General features: G+C 40.2%; 1 long non-coding RNA gene across 1 annotated transcript; it reads left to right on the forward strand.

The window, feature by feature from the left end:
* The first annotated feature begins 4,654 nt into the window (after positions 1-4,654).
* LOC115280389 lies at positions 4,655-7,960 on the forward strand. Its single transcript, XR_003903753.1, has 2 exons — positions 4,655-4,765; positions 7,012-7,960. It is a non-coding gene; the product is annotated as an uncharacterized LOC115280389 (long non-coding RNA).
* The last annotated feature ends 17,476 nt before the right edge of the window (positions 7,961-25,436 follow it).

The raw sequence follows: 25,436 nt of genomic DNA on the forward strand, positions 1-25,436 counted from the left end.
AGGCTCAGTCCCACAACCATGAGATCATGATTTGAGCCAAAACAAAGAGTCAGATGCTCAACCGACTGAGCCACCCAGGTGCCCCTGCTTGGACCCTTTCATAGCACCACTTGTGGCTTTATCTGCCAAGACACTGCACGTAGTGTTCTTTTCTGGGATCTTGGCCCCTTGTCAGGATACGTTTGGGAAGTCAGGCTGATTCCCACTGTTCCAGGATGCCTGTGCCCCACTTTTCTCTTCCCACAGCCCAGGTCTTTATGGACTGTGGGAGGGCATGGTGAGCCCCACTCTGCAGCTCACTCTGCCTCTGCCACTATACCCTTGACCTCTTAGTTTTTTTATTTTTGAGAGAGAGAGAGACAGCATGAGCAGGGGAAGGTCAGAGAGAGAGGGAGACACAGAATCCGAAGCAGGCTCCAGGCTCTGAGCTAGCTGTCAGCACAGAGCCTGATGCGGGGCTCAAACCCACGAACAGTGAGATCATGACCTGAACTGAAGCCAGACGCTTAACTGACTGAGCCACTCAGGCACCCCGACCCCTGACCTCTTTGTTTTTCCACAGACCCCTAGACTCTTCATAAGTGCTTTTAAAGAAAAAGCCAGTGGGGAGCTGGATGGCTCACTTGATTAAGCATCCAACTCTTGGTTTCAGCTCAGGTCACAATCTCATGGTTTCTCATTCTAACCCCACATCAAGCTCTGAGCTGGCAGCATGGAGCCTGCTTGGGATTCTCTCTCTCTCTCTCTCTCTCTCTCTCTCTCTCTCTCTCTCTCTCTCTCTCTCTCTCCCTCTGTCACTGCCCCTCCGTGACTCACGGGGGCTCAGTCTCTCTCAGAATAAATAAATACACTTTAAAAAGAAAGAAAGAAAGAGCCAGGTATTCTGGCCAGTAACTCCTGCTTTCTGCTCTGCCACATCCCTTAACTGTGCCAATGGAGCACAGAGCACACAGCTTGCACTGAAAGAAAGGGAAATCAGACAGTGAAGACGAAACCAATAATACAAATGAATGCATGAAAATATTGTCCATTCATATGAAGTCCCCAAAGCATGAGGTTGATGTGGGTTGACACCCTGTGGAGATAGAGCACTGGGACGATTGTGACTCTCCGGGACACTGCACATAGTCTTCAGACCGTCTACATGTGGAAACCCCAAACAGAACCAGGCTGCCTCTAGCCCACCTTTGCATTCTAAGGCTAGACCGAACGAGGGGGCCAAGGAGGGTGCAAACAACAGCTAAATTAACTCAGTGCCTCACATGCCTTTTTCCAGCAGGCAGCTGCCATTGGCGAACACCTTGCTGGGAAAATCTACCCCTTTATGCCAGCCAAGCCCATGTATTTATGAGGGAGCGAAACTTTGGGCAGCATTGCATGGAAGATTCAGAGTGTTACCAACTTGAGAAATACAGTTATTGATCTCTGCCCTTTACCCAGAGCTGACTGAGGGATGTGTTCTCGTTTCACATCAATGTGCTAGACTGCTCCTGGTGTGAAAAGATGGGAGATGCTGATGCTATTGCCATCTGAGGGTGTGAATGGGCCGGCAAAGCCTGAGAGTGCTTGCTGGAAGGGAGAAGTGTGTGAGCATGTGTGTATGTGCACCCCCCACCCCCACATACATACAGACACAACCACTCACACACAGAATCCCGCGCACACTATCACACACACATACACACACAGAGACACACACGCACCAGCACAGGTAGTTTCCTGGGTTGGTGAAGGTCTAGGCCAGGATCAACCTCACCAAGTCTTGTTCAAATATTTAAAAGTATATTTTTCTGGCTCCCCTCTCTACAAAATGGTTCCTACTTTTCAGGACTATTTTCTCATTTGCCTTATGTTGTTGGCTTTCTGAAGAAGGTAGCCCAAATTAAAAGCAATCTATTGCATTTTCATTATGACTGATCATATCCATGGGCTTAATTGTGTGGTTTCTTAGCACATGCTTGCATCTTTTATCCCCAGAATCAGCCCTGGGCCTGACCACAGTAGGTGCCTGAAGCCAGAAAGGTTTTACCAACATCGTGATTTGCATTTAGAACTTTTGTCTGGGAGACCTCTTCTATTGGCCTCGAATCACATCTGGTGTTTGGTTAATGTGTGTTATGAGCTGGATTTGGTTAATGTGTAAACCTGTGTTTGGTTAATGTGTGTTATGAGCTGGATTCTTTGCCTAAATGGCCTATGCTCCTCACCAGGAAGTCATGAAATTGAAAACGTTTTCCATAGGGAAACTAAGACTTGCCCTGGTCACCTGGCCAGGCAGTAGCAGAGTTGGGATTCAAGCACAGATCTTCCTGACTCAGAGGTGGTATTGCACTGGGCCTCCCCACATGACCCTCAAGTTCATGTTCATGAACTTGAAACTTGGAAGGTACCTAAAGGATATCCAACCTCTTCAACTTTTAGATAAGAAAGCTGAGGGTCATAAACATTGATTGATTCACTCAGTGGAGTCCCACAGAGCATTACTGGGTAAGCCTGGGTCACACTGTTATACTTATAACAAATACCTGTCTCTCCCCTGAGGAGGGCAAGGAGCTCTGCCAGATACCATGGTGCACACAACATGTGGAAGGGGGGGCCTGCCCCTAGGCAGTTATTAAAGGATAAACAGAAAAATAAAGAATCAACAGCAACTTCTTGTCAGAAGTTCATTTTGAACTCAGTCTGATGAGCAGAGGAAATGAGCCAGTCATTTGGACTTTGCCTCGGTCACATTCAGGAATCTGCTCCTTCTTATGAAGGCACAGGCTCAGTGGGCTCTCTTTTGCCATCAAGCCACTGTTGGAAGAGCCCTGTTGTCCCGGGTTTACAAAAAGGTAAGAAATCTTAAAGGCTATCCGGGAGTGGGTGAAACATCCACCCCTCTCCATTGATGAAGGGAGAAGTTTGTTAGGAGGATTGCAAGCCAGGCAGCGACTGTTGAAATGCTCCCTTGAAAGGAGGTGTCTTCATTTGGTCTCATTTAATTCTGAAAATAGTTCAAGGAAGAGGTTTACACAAAAATAATTTTCCTGTGGATTAAGTTGAATTGTTATAAATAGCAACATACCTGATATCTTGATTTAAAGTAGAAATACATTTCTGGCAAACACACGTCTTGATCATGTGATTAACCATTTAATCACCAATGCATGGCCTACTTCTATTGGTGACTATATTCCAGACAGGAGGGGTCAGGTTACCATCCTTCCTGAGATCAGACTTCCCATCACCCTCAACATAATGTCCAGATCCCTTGGAAAAGATCGAGTCTGTGCTTGAACTTCCACCACCACCTAGAGCCTTCCCCAGCATCTCTCCTACCTCTCTGCACTCCTAAGCTAACAGGTGTTCTGCACAAAGATATCAAACAAGCCAGGAAGGAGGCATTGGTCATAGCTTTCAAAACACTGCTTTGTTTGTTTCAGTAAATGATATGCAGTGTATACCTGATCAGGTTTTTCTATTTTTAGGATAACTTCTCTAACTTTAAAGCAATTCTTTGCATTGCTAAAGAAAACATAAATCTGAAAGATTTTTAGATATTGATGTTTATTAACAAAGGAAAAATCCTGAATTGTTCCGTTCAGCACTTGGTGTTCACAAGTGTCTGCTACCCAATGATTCTGCTCTGTTCTGAGCACCACACCAGAGAGTGGCTAGGTGTCACCAGCCCCATCTCCTTTTTTTCTGGGCATGTAGAGAGAGTGTATTTCCCAGTCTTTTTTGCAGTTAAGATGTGCCCATGGGACTGGGACTCGACAGTGGAATGTAGGAGGAAGCAATGTATACGACTTGCAGATAAGGTTGTGAAGCCCCTCACATGGTCCTCTTTTTCTTTCCCTTTTACTCTAAATCAGGATAGACTGAAGGAGCCTGAATCTCCAAGTTACCATAGTAACTGCACAACCCTCCAAGGAGAGTGTCATGCATAAGAGAAGGCTTTACTATGTCATGAGATTTGAGAGTTTCTGTTACTGCAGCATAGCCTAGCACACCCTAACTAGCACTTTGTCTTCTCTGGCGCCACCAGCCATGACACAGCTGGACTGTGGCTGTCACAGGGGATGGGATGGGCATTGCCAGACCCCCTCCCTCAGAACTCACTTCCCTAGCCTTCAGGAATGTTACCTGCTCAGGGCTGATATCCAAGTCCTTCCCCAGGCATTGGCAAAAGGAATTGCCGCTCCAAGAGCTACACCACCCCCACCCCCACCCTCGGGGCCAAGAGCAGTCCATCCTATGATTGATGGTTGAGGACCTCAGTGTGAGACCCCTCTGCAAACCATCCCAGCTCTAGGGCCCCCATGGAGTCTGCCAAGTCCTCTACTGCAACTGCCTGCCGGTTTAACTTCTGCTCAACCCGGCTTCCCTAGTCCGTCACTGGTGTGGCTCCCTTGTTGATTACCCCGTGATTGCCTTCCTGCACGCACATCTTTGACTTGGATTCTGTTTCCTAGGGAACCTGTGAGGGACACCTTTAATTCCCATAATGTGCTGGATTTTCTTTTGTAGGATAACTTTGCCAATGCTGTCCCCGCTGCTCGGAACAGTTCTGCCCACCCCCCCATGCCTGCCACGGCAGTGATATTGCCCACTGGCATCATCTTCAGACCAGCTATCATGTCCTCCAGCTCTGCTGCTTTCCTGATGGACGGCTTCAGGAGTACCTCCTCTTACCTATGCTTCTTCCATCAGAATACTGATGCCAGCTGTTGTAGTTTTGGGAATGGTTGCTGCCCTCAGACAGTAAACTCACCGAAAGCAGGTATGTGTCCTCTCTGTCTCCTTGAACTTAGCACAAAACCTTCCAGTTCTTCACCCCTCATAGCTGGGGAGAACGGCTCCCTTTCAGTGCTGGCCAGGCATGGAAGGCTCTGGGGAAGAATGTGTTCTCTTGGGGATGAGGAGAATGCACAGCAATAGAGTTGATATTTTATGTCCTCTTAGTCTAGAATTTTAGAAGACACAAAGTCAGATTTTATTTCTTTTTAAGGCAGTGGTGTAACATGTCTTAAATAAGAGAGTTTGTGGCTGAGGATTGACCCTTACTACATTAATACTTAAATCAAACTAGAGTGAGCTTCTCTGAGGATGAGAATATTTTTTTAACTGTGTGACTCTCTCTCTTTGTGTCCTACCTAGAGGTTTCTGAAATGAGTAACACTTTCTCAAAGGCTTGACAGCCCTCCTCCACTCCTTTTGTTCTCCTAGAAAAACATTGTTGAATACAAAATGCCTTTCCCCACATCTGGCATATTGTACTGACCTTGGGAGCACGCATCTGAATATCTTACTTGGAAGTTTATTTACAGCCTGCCTTATAATTAAAGATAGATAATTCTTTATCCCCTTGCAGCTTGATAAAATGTATGAGATTTGGGCGTTTGGGTGGGTAACTGTTGGTTTTGGATGAAGGAGGCAAATAGATGTGGAGCATGTTCACAAGAGCCACCTGTCTTGGGAGCCTCCGTGTCATCTGGTACTATCAGCACCTAGTGATACTGTAGCTACACATGTCATTGACACTTGAGAAAATGATGATAGCCCTCGCACTTATGGGACAGGAGTGCCTAGGATGAAGGAGAATGAGTTAGCCAGAGCCTGCCGACAATTCTGCATGGTGGAAAGCCTAGCCTATTGCAGTGTGGGGAGTTTGCCCCTTTAAGCTCTACAAAGTAGTCCTTAACTTCATCTCTGTGATGCCATGATAATCAAAGATGTCATGAGGTGAATAAAATGGGACCTCCTAAGGTTCTGTGAGGAAGATGAGCTTTGGCCTTCCCCAGGTAGGTTTCTCTGGCTCTGTGTTCCTTCTCCATCTTTCTCAGCCTGCTCTGGCAAGATACTGAATGCTGAGTGCTACCTCATGGACCTCTTCGCCCTCTGGCTTCTGACTGGGAAGAGACTTCTAACAGGAGGAGACACCGGCAGGGAATTAGGAGGAGAGAGGGCTGGGGGGGTTATGCCTTCTGTTCCCTCTTGGGTCACAGGTTGGCAGTGAGTATATTTCTCCACAGAAGGTGACTATTCCTGTTGGTGACTCCTCCTTTTACTGCCACAGCTCCTTCTGAGTTCTGATGGCCCTTCTATTCCCTTGCCTAGTTACCTCTAAGAATGGCCATGGCTCCCAAATGTTAATGGGGCTCCTCTAACACCATCCACAATTGTATACAGGGTCTCTTCATTAAACTCTCAATTTATCTCCATTTTAGTGTACAAACACAATACGATAGAATATATTATCCTTAATCCTCATAGAGCTACATGGCTGCAAAAGGTAGGTGGCACAGCCTTAGACAATCCTGGCTTTATAGCATATCAACATATCACATTATAATATTAATTTATATCACATTAGCAAACCTCAATCTTACAATAGAATTTGTCTGCCTTTATTTCTGAGAGTGTATATTCAGAATGAATTCTTTTAGAACATAGAAGTACAGGTGAATATTTCTTTATTTTTATTTTTTTAATTTTTAAATGTTTTATTTACTTTTGAGAGAGTGAGTGAGAGACAGCATGAGCAGGGTCAGAAGGAGAGGGAGACACAGAATCTGAAGCAGGCTCCAGGCTCTGAGCTGTCAGCACAGAGCCTGAGGCAGGACTCGAACCCACAAACCTGACCTCGAACCCACAATCATGACCTGAGCCGAAGTCGGACACTGAACTGCCTGAACCATCCAGGCACCCTGTGAATGTTTCTTTAAAGATTAACATATTCTTCTGGGTTTTGACACTGTTTCAGGCTATTCCCTACCCCAATTCAGCCAACCCTGCTACTCACCATGCTTATTCTGCCTCCATGCTGTTTTTCCCTTGAACATCTCTTCCATTTGAGATCTCCACCTCCCCTCTGAATTCATCTGTTCAGTGAATTTTGAATATCTGCTAAATTGTGTGTCTTCTAAATGCTACATCCCTCAAAAAAAGAAAGAGAGAGAGAGGGGGGGGGAGAGAGAGAGATGCACAAGAGCCTTTTCTAAAAAAATCCCGTCTCTTCTCTTCTAGGCTCCAGAACCCCTTGAACTTGCTCTGTTGGGGCCACCTTCTACTCTGTACTCTGGGCATTGCCCTCATGCCTGTCTTCGCCATTATATCAGGAACTTCCTGAGGACGGCAAACCCATTTGGATCTTCCCCAGCTCTTTAAGCACCACTCACATACCCATACCAAGAACATAGAATATACTTAGGTAATGTCTGGGGAATCAAAACGAATCACCAGGCTAGCTTACCACCAGCCAGCAATGCCCTGAGGACCTGATGCCATGTGGAAGAGTGGGTTGACAGGCTGGGAGCTTTGTCGGATGTTCCAGACCTGAGAACCCAGGGGCTCTGGCCAGTTTGAGCAATTTATACTTAAGACAGTGATAGTATAAACCCCAGAAAGAGAGCATTTCCGAAAGAGCTAGAACAGAGAGATGGCCTAATCTCAGCTGTCCCAATCACAAAATACATTCAGTTCCCTCACCTCCTCTGCCCTGCTCTTCCCTAGAGCTCTAAATAACCAGCCTGGTCAGCTTTAGTCACTCTGGAAAATGTATGTAACTGCTGATAAAGTCTAGCCCAAACATCCCTCTCACACTGTGCTGACTCATTTGCCCAAAATATGCCTGACCAGCGAGGCAGAAATAATGATTCTTACTGGCTTTTAACTACCAGGCTCCCTAGCTCTATTTCCTTTAGTCCTAGGGGCATATTCTAATTTGGTAGAGAAAAGAAAATAAGAAGCATGCCTGCCAATTCCCATCCTAGAATGACTGAAGAAAGGAAATGTATACAGTTATGTTAAAGGTCCATGTATTTATATGAAAGTGTCATTCACAACCTCCACCCCCACTTCACACCCAACCACCACTCCCATTGCCATAGAGAACTGTCTCAACCTAATTGCATCTTGGAGTTCTGCCATTATCCTTTATTAAGAGAAATGAGATTAAACATCACTGTAAAAAGGAGATTAAGGATAACATCTTCTTTACAGAAACGTTCAGAAACCTCTGTCTGCTTCACTGTGGGGGCTGCTTAGGTCAACAAGCAATGGATTTGATTTATCTTATGTTAGAAATACTGCAGATGGCGTCATCCACCCAGGGTTCCCCTTCTATCCTGGACTCGAGAAAGGTTATAGCCAGTGTTTGCATTCCATTTGCAAGAGTGTAGGTCTCCAAGAGTCATAGTTTTGTTTAACCCTCATTTCTGGTTTTACTTATATTCAAGTCCCTCTGGCCCTTTTTTTGGTCTTGTGCTTTTAGCTTGTCTTGGTTTATCTTCTGTATCTTTGCAGGATGTCAAAATACTTTGTGGAAAAGGAAAAGGTATGCCAAAAATTTAATGATCACTCTGAACTCAAGAAAGGTTAAGTCAAATCACCTAACTTACCAGCAATTACTCTCAACGTTAGGGCCAAGATATAGGAACACATATTTTGCATCCTCATATACAGAGACCAGAGGAAGAAGGGAAGAATCAATACACATATGGTCATCATGCCGCCTCAATACACAAAATCATATCACCTCTGTTTTCTCTTACACATGACTTGTGTCAAGAAGCAACTGATCTTCTTTTCCTTCCTTCCTTCCTTCCTTCCTTCCTTCCTTCCTTTCTTTCTTTCTTTCTTTCTTTCTTTCATTTTTATAGTTTTTATTTATTTTTGAGAGACAGCGAGAGACAGAGTGTGAGCAGGGGAGGGGCAGAGAGAGAGAGGGAGACACAGAATCCAATGCAGGCTCCAGGCTCTGAGCCATCAACACAGAGCCAGATGCAGGACTCAGACTCACGAACCGCGAGATCATGACCTGAGCAGAAGTCGGAAGTTTAACTGACTGAGCCCCACAGGTGCCCTGGGAACTGATATTCTTGATCTGCTCTTTGTAGAAATTAAGAAGGGGAACATAGGTGCACATATTAATTGTTGTATTAAGAGACACTGTACAAGTATGTCCTAAGGGTTAGATGTTGACACTGATTCATGCATTTACATTAATTCTCAAATGAAAAATGGAATCCACGGAGTCTGCCTTGATACCTCATCATTTAGAGCTAAGCTGTGCTATGCTCTTTTTTGTACCTTAACAGAATAATTTGGAAAATCTAAGATCATAGCATGCTAAAGCTGAAAAGGCCTCTGTAGTCATTTATTCCAAGCATAAGTAGGTGTATGTGTGTTTATGTTTTTTAAACTTAGTTGCAAAATTAGCTAATACTTGATACAAGTATGTCAAATTGAAAAAAAAGTCAATTTGCCCTAATGTATAAAAAGAAGAATGTGAGTCTTATCACTTCTACTCATACTTCCCAGAATAAGCACCACTAATAGGAGCTTTCATTCTTTCATTCATTCATTCAAAAATATTTATTGAGAAGCAATTACATATTAAGCAAAATCAAGACAGGCAGGAAAAAAATAGATACGAAAATAACTTCAGTTAGTCACAAGTGCTACAAAGAAAAGCAAAGCACAGGGGAGCCTGGGTGGCTCAGTCAGTAAAGTGTCTAACTTCAGCTCAGGCTGTAACCTCAGTCTGTGAGTTCAAGTCCCACGTCGGGCTCTGTACTGACAGCTCAGAGCCTGGAACCTGCTTCAGATCATGTGTCTCCCTCTCTCTATCCCTCCTCCACTGACGCTCTGTCTCTCTCTCCTTCTCTCTCAAAAATAAACATTTAAAAAACTTAAAAAAAAAAAAAAGAAAAGCACAGTGGTCTAAAGTACAGTCCATGTAGAGTGACAAGTTCAGTCTTTTCAGACAGAATGTGACTACTTGGCGAAGGGAACAGCAAATCTAAACCTTGTGAGCAGGAATGTGCTAGGTATGTTCTAGAACAGCCAAGTGGCCAATGTAGCTAAGGTGCTCTGAGGAAGAAGAATGTACGAGACTAGAAATGCCAAGAAGAGGCAGATTTTGTAAGTCCTGCAGACCCTGTAAGGAGACTCGTTTCTTTTCCAGGTGCCAGGAGAAACCATTGGCTGGTTTTAAATGGGAAAGTGCAACTTTAGTAGCCAAAAAGCTCTGGTGTGGGAAGAGGTGCTCTAGAGGGATGCCCAAAGATTAATTTTCAAGGAGGCACCATCCAGAGGGAAGAATTACTCTCTATGATTGTTTCTGTAGTATTTAGGCTAATAACTGTTTCCTGTTGTCTTAAATCCTACAAGAGTATTCATAACAACAAAAAATAATAAGCTGGCCTAGAAGACTTGACAAGATCTACCTAATATATCATGCCAATACCTGAGTTCCCAGTCAGAGTGGCCAAATGAGGCTCAGGGACAATGCTCAGCAGACGCACCTGTCTCCACCTGTTCTTTATGCAATAACTAGTATCTATGTATGTTCTTCAAAACAGTTTTATTTTAAGATCGTTTAAGAGTCATAAGAAGTATCAAAAACAGGACAAAGAATTTTCACGCAACCTTCACTTAGCTTCTTCCAATGATAATATCTTACGTCACCATAGCACATGTCAGAACCAGGACTTTGGCATTGATCTAATGCTATTAGGTACAAACCTAATCTGGATGCCACCAGATTTTACAGGCTCTCTTCTTACATTATTTACTTTGAGGGAATTTCTAATAGCATAAAATTTTATCCCATGTGTAGATCGCAGTGACCATCACCACGATCAGGTTACAGACTGACTTATTGCTGCAGAGAGACAGCCCCGTGTTAATTGTTCGTTGCATCCATTGTGGAAACTCAGCTTGTGTTTTATGAATACTCAAAATCTGGACAGAAAGAATTCTTCTATTTGTGCTTTTGTATTTAAACTTTAGCTTATTAAAATCTATAAATCTACTTTATACAATGTTTCTAGACCTTTAAACATCACAAGTATATAAATATTTACACCTTTCACAAGCTATCTTAAATATTTAAACGTTGATTTAAAATGTAACAAAGTATTCCAAACATTTCAATAAAATCAGGTCTAATTTGTCAACTTTTTAATGGATTCAGTCACCTTGGATTTCAAAGTTTATTTTTACAGGAATACTCACCCTAATACAAAAGCAGTGATATTATGATTGTGATTCACTTTTTCCTGTATTTATGTTATACCTCCCCAAGGTCACAGTGATTCTGCCAGACTCAAAAGAAAACACCATCTCAACAAATCTGGTAGAATGATGAGTTCTGGAGTACTAAATAACTAACTGATTCTTGGTCATAACATGAGATCTGGTTGTGTCTAGAATTTTTCAAATAGAGGGGTGTTTATAAGACTCTTTTTTTATGATCAACACACACTTGCGAATGGAGTTTTTCAAGTTCATACCTTTAAACAAAACAAACCACACCTCCCTCCAAAAAAACAAGAGAGAGAGAGAAAGTCTCACTTTATTGCACCGTGGCCTACATGGCAAATGCCGTTATCTTCTGAAATTTATTCACAATTTTGAAAGTCTGTCAGCATTTTTGGAAAATCTAGGTATAACTTTATTCAAATATTATTATGATTAAAAGCCTTATCTATGGTTTTGTGATTCAAGAGATGAAAACCTAGTGTGTGCATTCTACTTTCCCCTTGGGTCCATCAACTTGATGCATTCTTTGGAACTCTCCACCTGAGCTCTGGGTTCCCATTCTCCCCATCCTTAATAAAATCCTTTTTCCTCCCGGAAATATCTTCTTTGCTCACAATTCCCAAAATGTGCCTGTTCCTGCCTACCCAGATAAAAATTCAATATATACTTCATCTAAATAACATTTACCTACCTGGGTCAACTATCCCATATACATTACAATGAACAAAAAGAAGCATATATGGTTATAGGCACTATTTTTTATTTTACAGCTATCTTTTAATACATTTTATTAAATTCATTTAGGCTTTTTGATGATAAAGTTGCCACACCTTGGCAAATGTATGCCCTAAAAGCAACACTAGGGCATTTTTTGATAGCGTATTAGTGTTCTGGTGGAAACAAGATGCTATTCTCCCAACTTGATTAGTTTTTCAAGCCCAAGCATGGAATTAGGGACTCTCCAAGGATCTTTATTTTCTTTAGTTACAAATAGCATTAAAGACCAAATCTTGTTTACAGAACCATGTACTATGGGTTTTGTATTACATCAGAGCATATAGATTTAAATCCTATTGTTTTTAAATATGCTTATTTTCAGTAATGTATGATTATAATGAATTTTAAGATGTATAAAAATGCCAATTAAACCCAAAATGTAACAGCTTAGAAAAAACTGTCAGTTACCATCTCTTTTTCTCTCTCTCTCTTTGCATATATGCAAATGTAGGCATACATTAAAGTTTTTGAACAAAAAATGGAATGTCAAGGAAAAAAATCATTTAAGTGATTCAAATAAAAACCAAAGTCTTTACTAGTTGATGTACCTCAGAGAGAACCTAAAAACCAGATTAGTCACCAGACCAAAGCATGATGAGTTCTACAGAAGGGAAAGGGAGGAACATGTGTCCTCGTGGTGTGGCCTATATTGCTTTTTTTTTCTTTCTTAAATCTTTAACTGCTGCAAAAATTGTGGTTGCAAGAGGTAAAGAATGTTCTAGTTTCTTATGCTTCTTGCTCAGGATCACTGGTACAATACCATTTGAGCGACTGTCATAACAATTCTTTCAAAAGCTATTTTTGTAAGCTTTGTGGTTTGCCAAGGTTGGAGGGAGGGAAAGAAAAACAGGGAAATAGAACAGAAGGAAAAAAGAAGGAAAGGAGGCAAGGGTCAAAGCAAGGAAAACAGGGGTCTGTTGTAATTCATTTACAGAGCTCATCCTGTTATTCAATTACTAAATGTAATTTTACCTGAATTTAATAGAAGACAGAGGAATGAGCAAAACTGCAACAAATAATAAACTTTATGTCATTATTTCTTCCCAACAGAAATATTTCCTGAAAGATCCCTAAAGCTAAGGGAATTCACCTTTGTAAAAAGTGGTAAAAGTAAAAAAAATAAAACAAAAAAACAAAAAGAGAATTTTCTACTTGTATTCATTTTGGAGAGAACATTGATTACATTCCCATTAAAGATGAGAAAATTAGCATCTCATATCTCTCACAGTCTTCCTGTCCACATTCTTATTGCCATTACATCATTCATTCTCACAATAACATCATCTAGATCTACATGCAAGTGGATCTGAATTTTCATAAGCAGGGCTTTTCCCTTGAGTTCTCCATTTTGGAATTTTTAAATTTTTATTAATCCAGTAATAAAATAACATTGAGATATTTTTCAATGTTTATTTTTGAAACAGAGAGAGAGAGAGAGACAAAGTGTGAACAGGGGAGTGACCAAGAGAGAGGGAGACACACAATTCTAAGCAGGCTCCAGACTCTGAGCTGTCAGCGCAGTTCCTGAGGTGGGGTTCAAACTCACGAATGGTGAAGTCATGACCTGAATCCAAGTAGGGCCCTTAACTGACTGAGCCACTCAGGTGCCCCTAGAAATTTTTTTAATAAACATTCACAAGTTCATTTCTATTTTGTTTTGTTTTGTTTTTTGTTTTTGTCTAAAGTGTCATAACTATCATCATTTTATGTGGGTATAATATCTTAGAGTCGTGTAAGACAAAACAAAATGGCCTTCTAGAACATATTTGACCAGCAGAACTCTATGATGATGGAAATCTTCTATTATCTGTGGCTATTAAATCCTTAAAAACATGACCAGAATGAACAAGGAACTCAACTTTTCATTTTTTTTTAATTTTCAATTAGTTACACTTCGATGACCACAAGTGGTTAGTTGCTACCATAATGGACAGCCCAATTCTAAAAGATAATATGCAAGACTATTTTCATGAACTGGGGTGGGAAAAGGTTTCTTGAACAAGACACAAAAAGCATGAAGCATAAAAGAAAATGTTGATAATTTCTATTAAAATTAAGAACATCTTTTTATGACAAGATACCATTAAAAGAGTAGAAAAGGAGCCACAGAACGGAAGGAGTTTGCAACACCTTTTGGACAAAGGGCTTGTATACAAAACATAGAGAGAATCTCTAAAATTCAGTCAGAAAAACACAGACAAGGCAAAAGAGGCAAGGTACTTGAACTACAGGTGCTTGTTTATAAGGCTTATTCAAATGGCTCATAAATATATTTAAAGCTACTGGACTTTGTCATCAGGAATATGAAAAGAAAGCTGTGCACACACCAAAATAGCTAAAGTTAAGAACTGACATTATTACTATGTGTGAGTGAGAATAAGGGGCAACTTGAACCCTTATACATTGCTGGTAGAAATGTAAATTGGTAAAACTTTGGGAAAGATTCTGGTATTATCTATTCAAGCTGAACATACACATTCTCTTTGAGAAAGCGTTTTCAATACTAGGTATAAAAAGGATAGGAATGTTTGGACGTATATACAAAAAGACACATACAGGAATAATCACAGAGTCATGATTCATAATGCCCCAAACTAGAAGCACCTTGAATGTCAAGGGTAGAATGAAAAATTGTGTATATTCATCCAGTGAAATGTTGTTAAGCATTTTATTTATAGAGTTATAATTACATGATAAACAAGGATAAATCTCACAAATATGATATTGAGCAAAACGAGGTAGACCTAGGAGAATGATTCCACTTTTGTGAAGTTCAAAGGTGGGTGGAATTAAACTAGAGTATTAGACATCAGATTACTTATACCTTGGAATAGAATGGAAGGGGGTCCCTTCATGGGACTGCCATTAAGCACACTTTTGAGATGTTATTAAAGTTTTACTTCTTGACCTGATGCTAATTACACAGATGTTTATCTCATGATACTTCTCTATGAAGAGTTACATTTAGGTTTTAAATACTTTTTCCTCTTTTATTCTTCAACAAAAAATATTAAAAAATTTTTTTAATGTTTATTCATTCTTTGAGAGAAAGAGAGAGACAGAGCATTAGCAGGGGAGGGGCAGAGAAAGAGGGAGATATAGAATCCAAAGCAGGTTCCAGGGTTTGAGCTGTCAGCACACAGTCTGATGCAGGGCTCGAACCCACGCACTGCAAGACCATGACCTGAGCCAAAGGTGCTTAACCGACTGAGCCACCCAGGAGCCCCAAAAAGTATTTTTAAGAAAGAGATCTTGAGCCCCAGAGAACAATTAGAAAGTGACCATTTCCTAATTAAAATGCTCTCATTCTTTAAATTGTTTGTCAACATTGGCACACAAGTACAAATAAATACATAAATAAAATCTCATTTTTATTTGTTTTTAGTTAGTAGTGATTTTACTAGATATTTTTATTCACCTTCTATGAAATGCTTATTCATAGCCTTTTCTCACTTTTTATGGAGTACTCCTCATTTTCATAATGATTTATGAGAACATTATCCAGTATGGATATTATCCATCTATCTGGCCATTAGGTTGCAAACATTTACCTCGGTTTGTCATTTAATTTTGTTTAGAGTATAATTTCGCCATGCCAGTTTTTAATTTTTATTGCTATTAAGTTAATTTCATCATATCATTTCATTTTTGGTTTCTGAGCTTTTTTATTTGCTTATAATAGATTCAGAGTGAGAGTGACTTCTCAAGGACGTGCATATCAGATGTGTCCATGGGCGGTATCTTTCCAGACTCTCTACCTTGGTGGACATGTTCATCTTGGTTTTGGTCTTGTCTATAATAAGAATATCTTAGGTTTTCCACTGATATTCATTGTTGGTTTCTAGTTTTATCAAGATAAACTGTTTATCAGAATGGATGCTTAATAGTGTTAAATACAATTTGGAGTTTATAAAGATGACCCTGTGATTTTCTCCTTTAAAATATTTATGTAATGACCTCCATTAATTGACACAATGCCTAACCTTGAATGCTTCTTCCATGTCTGAGGTGAACCTTCTGTCATAGTCTGTTCAGGCTGCTATGATGAAATACCAGAGACTGGTATCTTCTATACTGAAAAATTATTTCTCCCAGTTCTAGAGGCTGAGTAATCCAAGACCAAGACACCTGCAAATTCAGTGTCTAGTCAGGCCTGCCTTATGGTTCATGGTGCCTCCCTGCTGTGGTCTTGGATGGAGGAAGGAGATAGGGAGGTCTGTGGGGTCTCTTTAATAAGGGCATTCCACACTCAAGACCTATGCAGCTCCCGAAGTCCCACCTTCTAATATCATCTTTGGGGGTTAGGATTTCCAAATAGGAATTTTAGGGGGACACAGATATTCAGGCCATAGCTCTCCCCACCATGGTCAAACTGCATCATTCTTCAATATACTGGCAGATTCATTTGTTAGATTTTTATTGGAGAATTTTCCATTTATGGTCATGCATGAGACTGACATACAGTTTCTTTAATTTTGTAGCACATTTCCTAACTCCTTCATTTTATGAATAAAGGACATGAGACCAGAGAGGTGAAATGAATGCCTCAAATTAGTGAGAGAACTTCTATTAGAAATAATGCCTTCTGACTCCAATTCAGTGAGCTTCCTACTATGTGAAGGTGCCAGTGTCTCAAAATATTCTAGGATCATCTGTCTGTTTGCCTGTCTTGTTTATTTTGGTATTAGAGCAGCTCCAAAATCTTTAGAATTCTGGAAGTTGAAGAAAGTGTCCAGTTAACATTTATTAACTGTAAATTATTCAAATAGTGTTTATTTGTAACTCATCTTCTGCCAGCTACCATTAGCCTCTGTGTAGAAATGCATATAATTAACTCCCTTTATAATAGCTTAAATAGGAGCTTAAATAGCTCCTTTCCCCCGAGTTATGAACTCACAGGGATTCCCAGGTCATGAGCCCTCTCTGGGTCTCATCCAATTAAACTACAGAGTTCTCAGATTGGTCTCACCCAAGTTTTGGGGGGATGCTCTCTCTTACCAGGTGGCCTATGTCCTGTTCTTTCCCCCATTTCTCCACATCCACGATTGCATCCAAGGCCACTGAAGGATGCCACGTCACATGAGTCTCTCAGGAACACTAAGCCTATGCCAAGGCTGCTACTTCTAGAATGACTCCAGCAGAATGTTGAAGTTCTAAAGGCTTTCTGTCATTTTGGTAATACTGTTTTGCACATATTGCACATGTAATATCTTTTGAAAACTTATCCTGCCTACTCTCCAAAATCAGGAAGAGTCCAGGCTATCTGTGCTGTCCCCTCAGGGAATGCTCCGCACCTCCATCCTCACTCTGCTATAGCCTACCGTCCCCATGCAAGCCTGACTAGTTGCCCATCCTGCTTGTTGATCAGGTACTTTGGGGCCACACTTGAACCTCACCTTTGGAACTTCAGTCCTCCGCTATGAATGTGTTAGATTTCTGTCTTTTTTTTTTCCTGAGCTTTAAGAGCAAGGGAGAGAAGGAAGTCCATGGAAATAAATTTATGCAAACCTAACACTGAGCATAAAATATGAGGCTTAACCATCTCCAAATGCTCCTAAGAACGCCTCTGTATATAGAGAAGTAGGTAATTATCCGGTGATTTTGCTCCACAGATTAAGTTACACAGATTCAGACTAAAACCCCATGCTTTTAAGGAAAAAGAGATATTTTGAAATCATTCAAGGGGCTATGAAGGTACACACCTTGCAGAAACAACAACAAAAACATTTTCAAACAATCTGTGAGATTTAGCTTCTAGCCTTTTGTGTAAGATTTTTATCTAAAGTCAAAGGTAGAAAGAATGAAATGAAATTGATGATTAATTCAGCTAAAACTTTGAAGCAACTTTGTCTTCGAGTGTTTTAAATATCAAAAGTAGTTTTGACATCTTAAAATATCAAAAGAGAGCTAAGTTCCTTTAAGGAAACATTGGAGTTATGACAATATAGAGAAGAATTTTTTTGACAAAGAACGTTTGAGAGTAGATTAGCTTAGTAGGCATTTGAAACCATTAAAAAGAAACAATACTTTAAGGAGTGTGGCCTTTCCAAAAGATGCTCCATCTTTTGAATTGCATGGAGATACTGGATGAAGACAAGCAACAGACGACATTGAATGATCAAGCAAACTTTTCAGTAGAACTCTATATTTGAGGAGAATGGATTTATTGAGTAATTTCCAACAATTCAATAATGGCTTTGAAAAGAAAGGAAAGCATTAGCCCCTTTTACAAGACCAAAATGAACCCCCGGGCCTTTGCACGGCTGTTCCATCCACCAGGGTGCCTTCCCCTTGCTTGTCTGTCTAGCAAACTCCCACACACCCCCCACCAGCATCTCACATTAACACCTCCTGTGTGGTTTCTTCCTAATTTCCTTTAAAAAATGCACAGATATGTTTTATTCTCTACTCCCACTTCATATGGGTTACTGTCTTGCCACAAATACAGTACTACCTTGTAATCATTTGCACTTCCCTAAGCAGAGTATTTACTTCTTCTTTTAACTTTAGCAACCTCGCAACCCCTCAACCAGCATCAGCCACAGAGTGGGCATTCGGAGTCTTTGATGAATGAATGGCATGTCAACATATGGAATTATATTGCACACATTTAAATTCCTAGCATGACTTCACAGAACGTTTGTGAGGAATAGGTTTTGAAAAAATAGATTGCAAACGTGTCTGTACAAGTTGATTACAGCTCTAAAAAAGCATGGCTTTATAGACTCAAAAATAAAACCATCAAATATATGTTTATGTTAGAGCAATTCAAATATTTTCTCTTATTTCATTATCTTTCCAAATTTGTTTTTGTTTTTGTTTTTGTTTTGTTTATAATAGCATGTCACCCCATGGGTTTAATGTGACTGTCACAGGATGGCAGAATAAGACTTTTCCTATAAATGGTTTCAACTGAAGCATCAATACAATAAATATCAGATTCTAGTGACAGAGGCATAAACCTGTCCAATAGTTTCAAACACATAATTTATAAAGTTAAAAAATCTCAAATTTTGGATAGTTAAATGAGATCAAAGCCATTAGAGAAAAGCTTTGGGGAAGAGTTCAGTGAAACATTTTTGTTTGTTTTCTTTTTGGACATACCTGTTGCTTTACTCTGCTCCTTCTTCTTCATCTTTCAGAAGCCCGTAGGGCTGTCAGAGGGCAAAAATGGACCCATTTACGTAGAGGCCTGCAGGGCAGTAGCCCTTGGGGCAGATCACCTCCAAAGTGTCCACTCAGGAAGTTCTGAAATTCTATCCCTGACATTAGGATACACAGAAAACTAGTTCCTGACTTACAAGTGAGCAAGTAAGGTCAAGTCTGAGCCTGCCACAGAAATGTTGAGGGAAAGAGAAGGCCCAAACAGTTGCCTTGTGGAGATTAGACTGGTCTCTCAGGGTTTAGAGAGGCAAGGGATATGAGTTCCCCACAGCAAGAGACAGAGGGTTGGACATAAGCTAGAATGGGATTGTTGAGGGTCCTGTCCTATAGGGGCAACTGGAGGGGTAAGGAGACAACCCAGAGAAGCTGGAGGGACAGTGGGAATTAGGGAGCATAACACCAAGTGATTGAGGTCTGAGAAAGGAGTCTCACTTGGCAACACAGGTTAAATTTTCTTCTGCTTGAGTCAAAGAAACTGCAAGACAGAGGGTGTGGACACGAAAGCTCCAAAGGGCCTTCCAAAGCACTCTATGGGAGAAACAGAAGACAGCTTTCACCAGCTGTGGGTCCTGAACCATAAAACACAACTTATCCATCCTAGAGAGAATTGTCCTCTTCCTCTTTTAAGCCTTCCTCACTAGGACCTTGGTGGAGAGTAATAAAGGTGGTAGGAAGTCCAAGGCCATGTTCTGTGTTCTGAGAGGCAGGTCCACATTAGCGGATGGAAGAAAATGTTATATTAAGCTAATTTTGGCATTTTGATGATTAAAAAGAGCTGAACTTCATAATAATTCTGAATTGAGAGTGTTTGTTACTTAAAGTAGATGTTGCATTATTTCCTAAGAGTGAAGGAAAAGCCAGGAGTTTGCAGGAAAAAGATTACCATAGGCAAAAGATTACCACCACAGATAACATTTAAAAGGAAGGGGGAGGGGGATAAAAATTAAACTGTTTTAATTCCAATGCACACATCAAGCTTTTTCATATGCCAGTTGCATAAAGAATATCAGTCAGTCGCCTTTCTTAATCCTCCAGTAAGTCATAAAAAGAAGTTGTCTAGGTTGGAAAGTTTGTTACGCTTTGATTTTTATTTCAAATGTTATTTAAACCCTTATGAGCTGTGGAACATCCTACAATATTTCATATGCCTTTGGATGAGAAAGCTTGAATCATTGAACATAAGGTGTGGAAGGAAACTCACAAGTCATCGTGTCTTACCCCTCACTTTACAGATACGGAAATCTGTGGCATAAAGCATTTAAATGACTTGCCCCCAACACCACTCTTGGTTAATTGCAAAGCAACTTCTGACACACCACACTTCCTTTTCTGATCTGCTCCCAAATTCCCACAGCTTGCTGTAGCTACACCCCCAGTCTGAAAGGAGTCTGAAAATAGAAAAGAAGTGGGCAATTTTCCTAACAATGCTAATCAGAAGTCACAGTCTTCACTAAAAGAGTGTCAGAGGGTCTCACAAAGCAAGCTTTTAGGGAATGTAGGAAGTTAATTACCTTTTTTTGCAATTCATTAGTCACCGTCCTTGTAACCTGAGGCTGTTTGAAATACAACTTGTGTTTAGTAGCATGGATTCAGAAGACTTTAGACATTAATAAGTCCAAGAGAGCCTCTTTCATCTAGTTTATTATATTTTCCTTTGACAGACTTAAACGATTTTTAGAACTTATCTTCGTGTTTAGTTAAAAACAACAGAATAGCTAAAATCACAGGGAAAGAATGTTTAGATTGTAATTAATGATTACTTAGTATATCTTTTTTAAATGAACATGAAAGTGGAGCTTACATACTTAAGTGGCTTCCTGACATGAAATTGACTCAACTTTCAAATCCAGGATTGAAGATAAGATTGTTTGTCCCCAAATACCTCCCTTAGCAGTCTGCTACAGCATCATTACATGTACCCATTGCTTTAGGGTAAAGCTGTATGTCATCTAAGCATTCTGGGAAAATGCAAATACGTTACTTGGAATATGACATCACCTTTTCTAGTGTTCCTCAAAGAGACAGCATGATGAAGAGAAATGGCAAATAAAACAGAGATTTGGCCAGGGTTGGGTGGGGGTAGAGGAGATGACAAATATTCTGGGCAGCAGACTATCCCAGAACAGACAGATAAAGCATCCACAGAAGGAACCAGAGGAAAAGGAAGTAGAAAGAATGCATTGTTTCTTAATGTGCTCAATGTAATTAGTCATTAGGAAAATGCAAATCAAAGTCACAATAAGATGCCACTTCACACCCACTAGAATGGTTATATAAAAACGATGGGCAGTAGGTGTTGGTAAGAGTGTGAAGAAAATGGAACTCTCACACAATGCTGATTGGAATGTAAAATTGTGCAGCTGCGTTGGAAAACATTTTGGCAGTTCCTACGAGTTATAGAGCTTCAATAAGGCAAGCGTTTCCACTCCTAGGTTTATATACCCAAGGTAATTGGAAAAATATATGTGCATAAAAGCTCATACATGAACATTCATAGTAGGCTTATTTATAGTACAGATAAGTGGAAACCACCAAATTGTCCATCAATTGATGAATGGATAAACAAATGTGGCATGTCCATACAGTGGAATATTACCCTGCCAAAAAGGAATGAAGTACTGATTCATACTACATTATGGATGAACCTTGAAGTCATTATGGTTAAGTGAAAGCAACCAGTCACAAAAGATCACATGTTGTATAATTTCATTTATACCAAGGGTAAGAAAGTCCACAGAGACAGAAAGTAGGTTAGTGGTTTCTAGGGAATAGGGGATGGAAGGTTGGGGTAGTAGGTCAAGGGCTTCTTTGTGGATGATGGAAATATTCTAGAATTACATAGCAGTAATGTTTGCAGTTTTGTAAGCTATAAGCAATAGAACTGTAGACTTTAAAGAGGTACATTTCATGGTATTTTAATTGTAACTCAACAAAAAATTATAGAGTTAAAGGATGCAGAGCAGAGAGGAGACAGCTACAAAGGCAAATTCCATGTGTAACAGAGAGATCATGGATCTCAGGCAGAGGGGATTTCCTTAGATTTCAACCATTTTCATAAAGAGGTGAGTTTTCACAAGGTGCAGAGTTTCAGAGGAAAGAGTATGGAAATTCTTTCCCCAATTATTCTATTTTCCCAATAGAATAAAACTGAAGTCATCATCAAAGAGAGAGGTGGAAGAAGAAATTTGGGGAGGTTTGAGAAGGGAAGTGCGAATAGCACAGTATCCTTGGGAGAATAAGAGCATGATGTGACAAGAGCCTCTCAGGTTGGTGGTTGTACATTTAAAGTGAAATAAGACATTTTGATTTCATGTTTTTCATTCAGCCCACTAAAGGTGGTGCAGAGTAGGTGGAGACTGAACCACACCTGGCATTTCCAAGTGAGTGTAATATACTCTCAAGATTGTGCACAAGAGTGATTGTAATGAGCTATGGAATCTAAGTGGGATCACGAGGGAAGTGAGGATATGAGGACATTAACCAAGAAAATGTGTTCACATTAATTGATTGAGTGCTTTGAAGGGCTGATAAATGATTAAGGTGGGAGTAGTTGAAGAAGTGGCCTGGAAATTTAGGAAGTAGAGATTGTCAGATTTGGGAGGATGGAAATTGAGACTGGACGGTTGTTATTAAGGACACTGTCTAAGGTTTATCTTTGGATAAGAGTGGTTGAGATGAAGTGGAGAACAAGACGATTAAACCATGGATTCAAAAAGAGGGGATTTAAAGTATTGCTGAGCCATCAAGTGTGTCACCTTGTACAATGTGTGCTTGGAGTAGAAAGAGCTGCACATGGTTGAGCCTCTCTATCACAGCAGAAAGATGTCCATTGATGAACACAGATCTGAGATTTGGCAAAGCAGGTCAATGAAGTTTGGAAGTCAAGAGATGTCAGGATGGTGGTAGGACAGTTCTGGTGATGCACACTGGGTCTAGACCAGCCGAGTCTTTGGCTGCAGGAAGAGGTGCTAATAGACTGAGCAAAATTAGGTCAGACAGAGCTGTAGAGTCGTAGATTTAGGTGTGTATGTGGAGTTACTCTTTCTAGAAGCAGGTTCTGACTATGCTTTCTTTCCTCCCCCCGCCCCTCCCAGGCACCACATTTCATCCATTCATTCCATTTCACATTGTTTTTAATCTACTCTTATCGTTGAAATTAACACACAGGTTCAGCTGAAATGTTTTGAGTTTTAGAAAATTAACTTGTGTGAATTGGAGAATAAAGTTGTCAGATTTAGGCTGAAGTTGTCGACTTGGGGGGCTTCAATGTCTCACAACTGGCATAGATGTGAGGACCCCAGCCACTAGTTCAGGAGCAGTAAGGAAAGCCAAAAGATTCGTTCTTTCTTTTAGCAAATATAAGGGAGTACTTTATAACATTCAAACTCTGATCAAGCAAAACTAAGTACAAAGTGGGAGAGACAGAAAACAAGAAAGCATTTTGATGCATTCTTAAAATGCTCAGTCACCATAAAGCATTTAATTACAAGTAAGTTTAAATCAAGGCTTTCCCAGGTCTGACTGTGTGACCTTGGACCATTTTCTTTATCACTGAGGGATTCAGTTTCTATTTAAAATGTGTTGGAGTTCACAAGACAAGTGTACTATTGGCTTTATACTTAAATATTTTATTATTTACAATTTCATATTTTAAAAATAAGGCAGAGGGATGCCTGGCTAGCTCAGTCAGTAGAGCATGCAGCTCTTGATCTTGGGGTTGTGAGTTTGAGCCCCACGTTGGGCATAGAGATTACTTTTAAAAAATTAGAAAAAGATGAGTACTCCATTATTTTGCAAGGTAAACATATTATATTGTCACTTTCTTTGCAAATTAGATAATCTGCCTCCAATATATAAGCTTTCAAAATCTGAATGCTGGCTTATTAGATCTTTATCTCATTAGCCACCTGTTCATATCTCCTACATTAAGTTTTGGGATCTTTCACTCAGGTACTTGAACAGCCTGTAGTAGATAGGGATGGCTCAAAAGGCAAAGGGAGGGATATTTGTAGCTCAAAAGATTCCTTTGTTTGGATATTTGGGGTGAACATTGGTAATGCTGTAGTGGATTCAGAATGTATGGAGGTGAGGAATGGAATAAAACTGAATAGTATTTTAAGATTCCTTGTTTTTATTTTGGAATAATGAGTATAAATTTTCATTCATCCATATTATTCCTGGTGGTGTCTGGCATCTCCTTAGAGCCTTTTGGTTGATGAATTACACACATCATGTAGGAACACTCAATTTGCCACTGTTTTGGACTCACAAGGTCAATGTTTTAAATAAGGTCTTTATTGTTGCTGCTTCAGGCACAGGAATGTGGGAGGGAATGGAACTGTGTGCTCAACCAAATGGACCACCATCTAGTCAAATAGGACTGACTCTAACATTCCATGTGAAGCTCACTTCCCCAGCTGGCTAAACATGGCAACCAGACCCTCAATAGGAAATTTGCTTCAGTGCTCCAAGCCATTCTTAGGAAAAGTTGGCTTTGAGGTGTCCATTTGTGTGTTCAGTTAATATGGATTGATCTCCCATATGGTACCTTGTATGGGTACTTTTCCCAGTTACAAGAAGGTACCTGTGTTGTCAAATGGGCCAATTTTTCCTATTCATTCAGTGCCTACTATTTAGATAGCATCTTCCTTGAAAGAATTGAAATTTTCATGCATATCTCATTTACTCCCAAAGTCAATGTTTTCCAAGTTCTTGAATTGGCTAGTCCCTTAATGAGGCAAACTATCCAACAAGACTGCCATGCCAAGATTCCATACAAATTAATAAAAGTAACCACCATAGAATATAATTTATTAAAATAGCTTTGGTTGTCTTTTCTCTACTTTCTCCTCTTAATTCTTTTCACAGAGGCATCTAGGGCCTTTGGATAGCCTTATGTTGGAAATTTTGTTAGAGCTGAAAGCAAAATGGCTCCCAAGTGATGGTTCTTCCCAAATTTGTAAAAGCCAAAGCCCTTTGAGAAGATAATATTAAGTGTCCCAGAAGGACAGTATGATTGAAAGACTTATTTTTGTTTTTCTTTTTGTTTTGAAGGCAAGAAAAGAGAGGAAAAATTGCTTAAGGTTGAGGAGGAAAAGAGATCCTTTTCCCTCAAGGAGGTCTGGACGTTCTCCCTTGCAGGAGTCCCTCTGCAAGGATGGCTCCATAGTCCCTCTGGAAAGGCTGACCTCGCCACATTTGTCACCGAAGATGCTGGGCTTGATGGAGTCATATGGTGTCACTGTAGTAACCAGTGGGGAATATGTACCAGAGTAACGTTGTGGTGTTATGGACAACACCAAGAACCTTGACTATTAGGAAATAGTAGGAGAACATGGCAGTTGAATAATGTCAAAGCTGAATTTTGAACACATTCAAGGGGTGGGTGGAGCTCAGATTCAGAATTGAAGTGATGCAAAGAATATATAAATGGAATATTATTCAGCCATAAAAATAATGAAATC

Source organism: Suricata suricatta, chromosome 2 (assembly GCF_006229205.1).
Source record: "Suricata suricatta isolate VVHF042 chromosome 2, meerkat_22Aug2017_6uvM2_HiC, whole genome shotgun sequence".
Lineage (NCBI taxonomy): Eukaryota > Metazoa > Chordata > Mammalia > Carnivora > Herpestidae > Suricata > Suricata suricatta.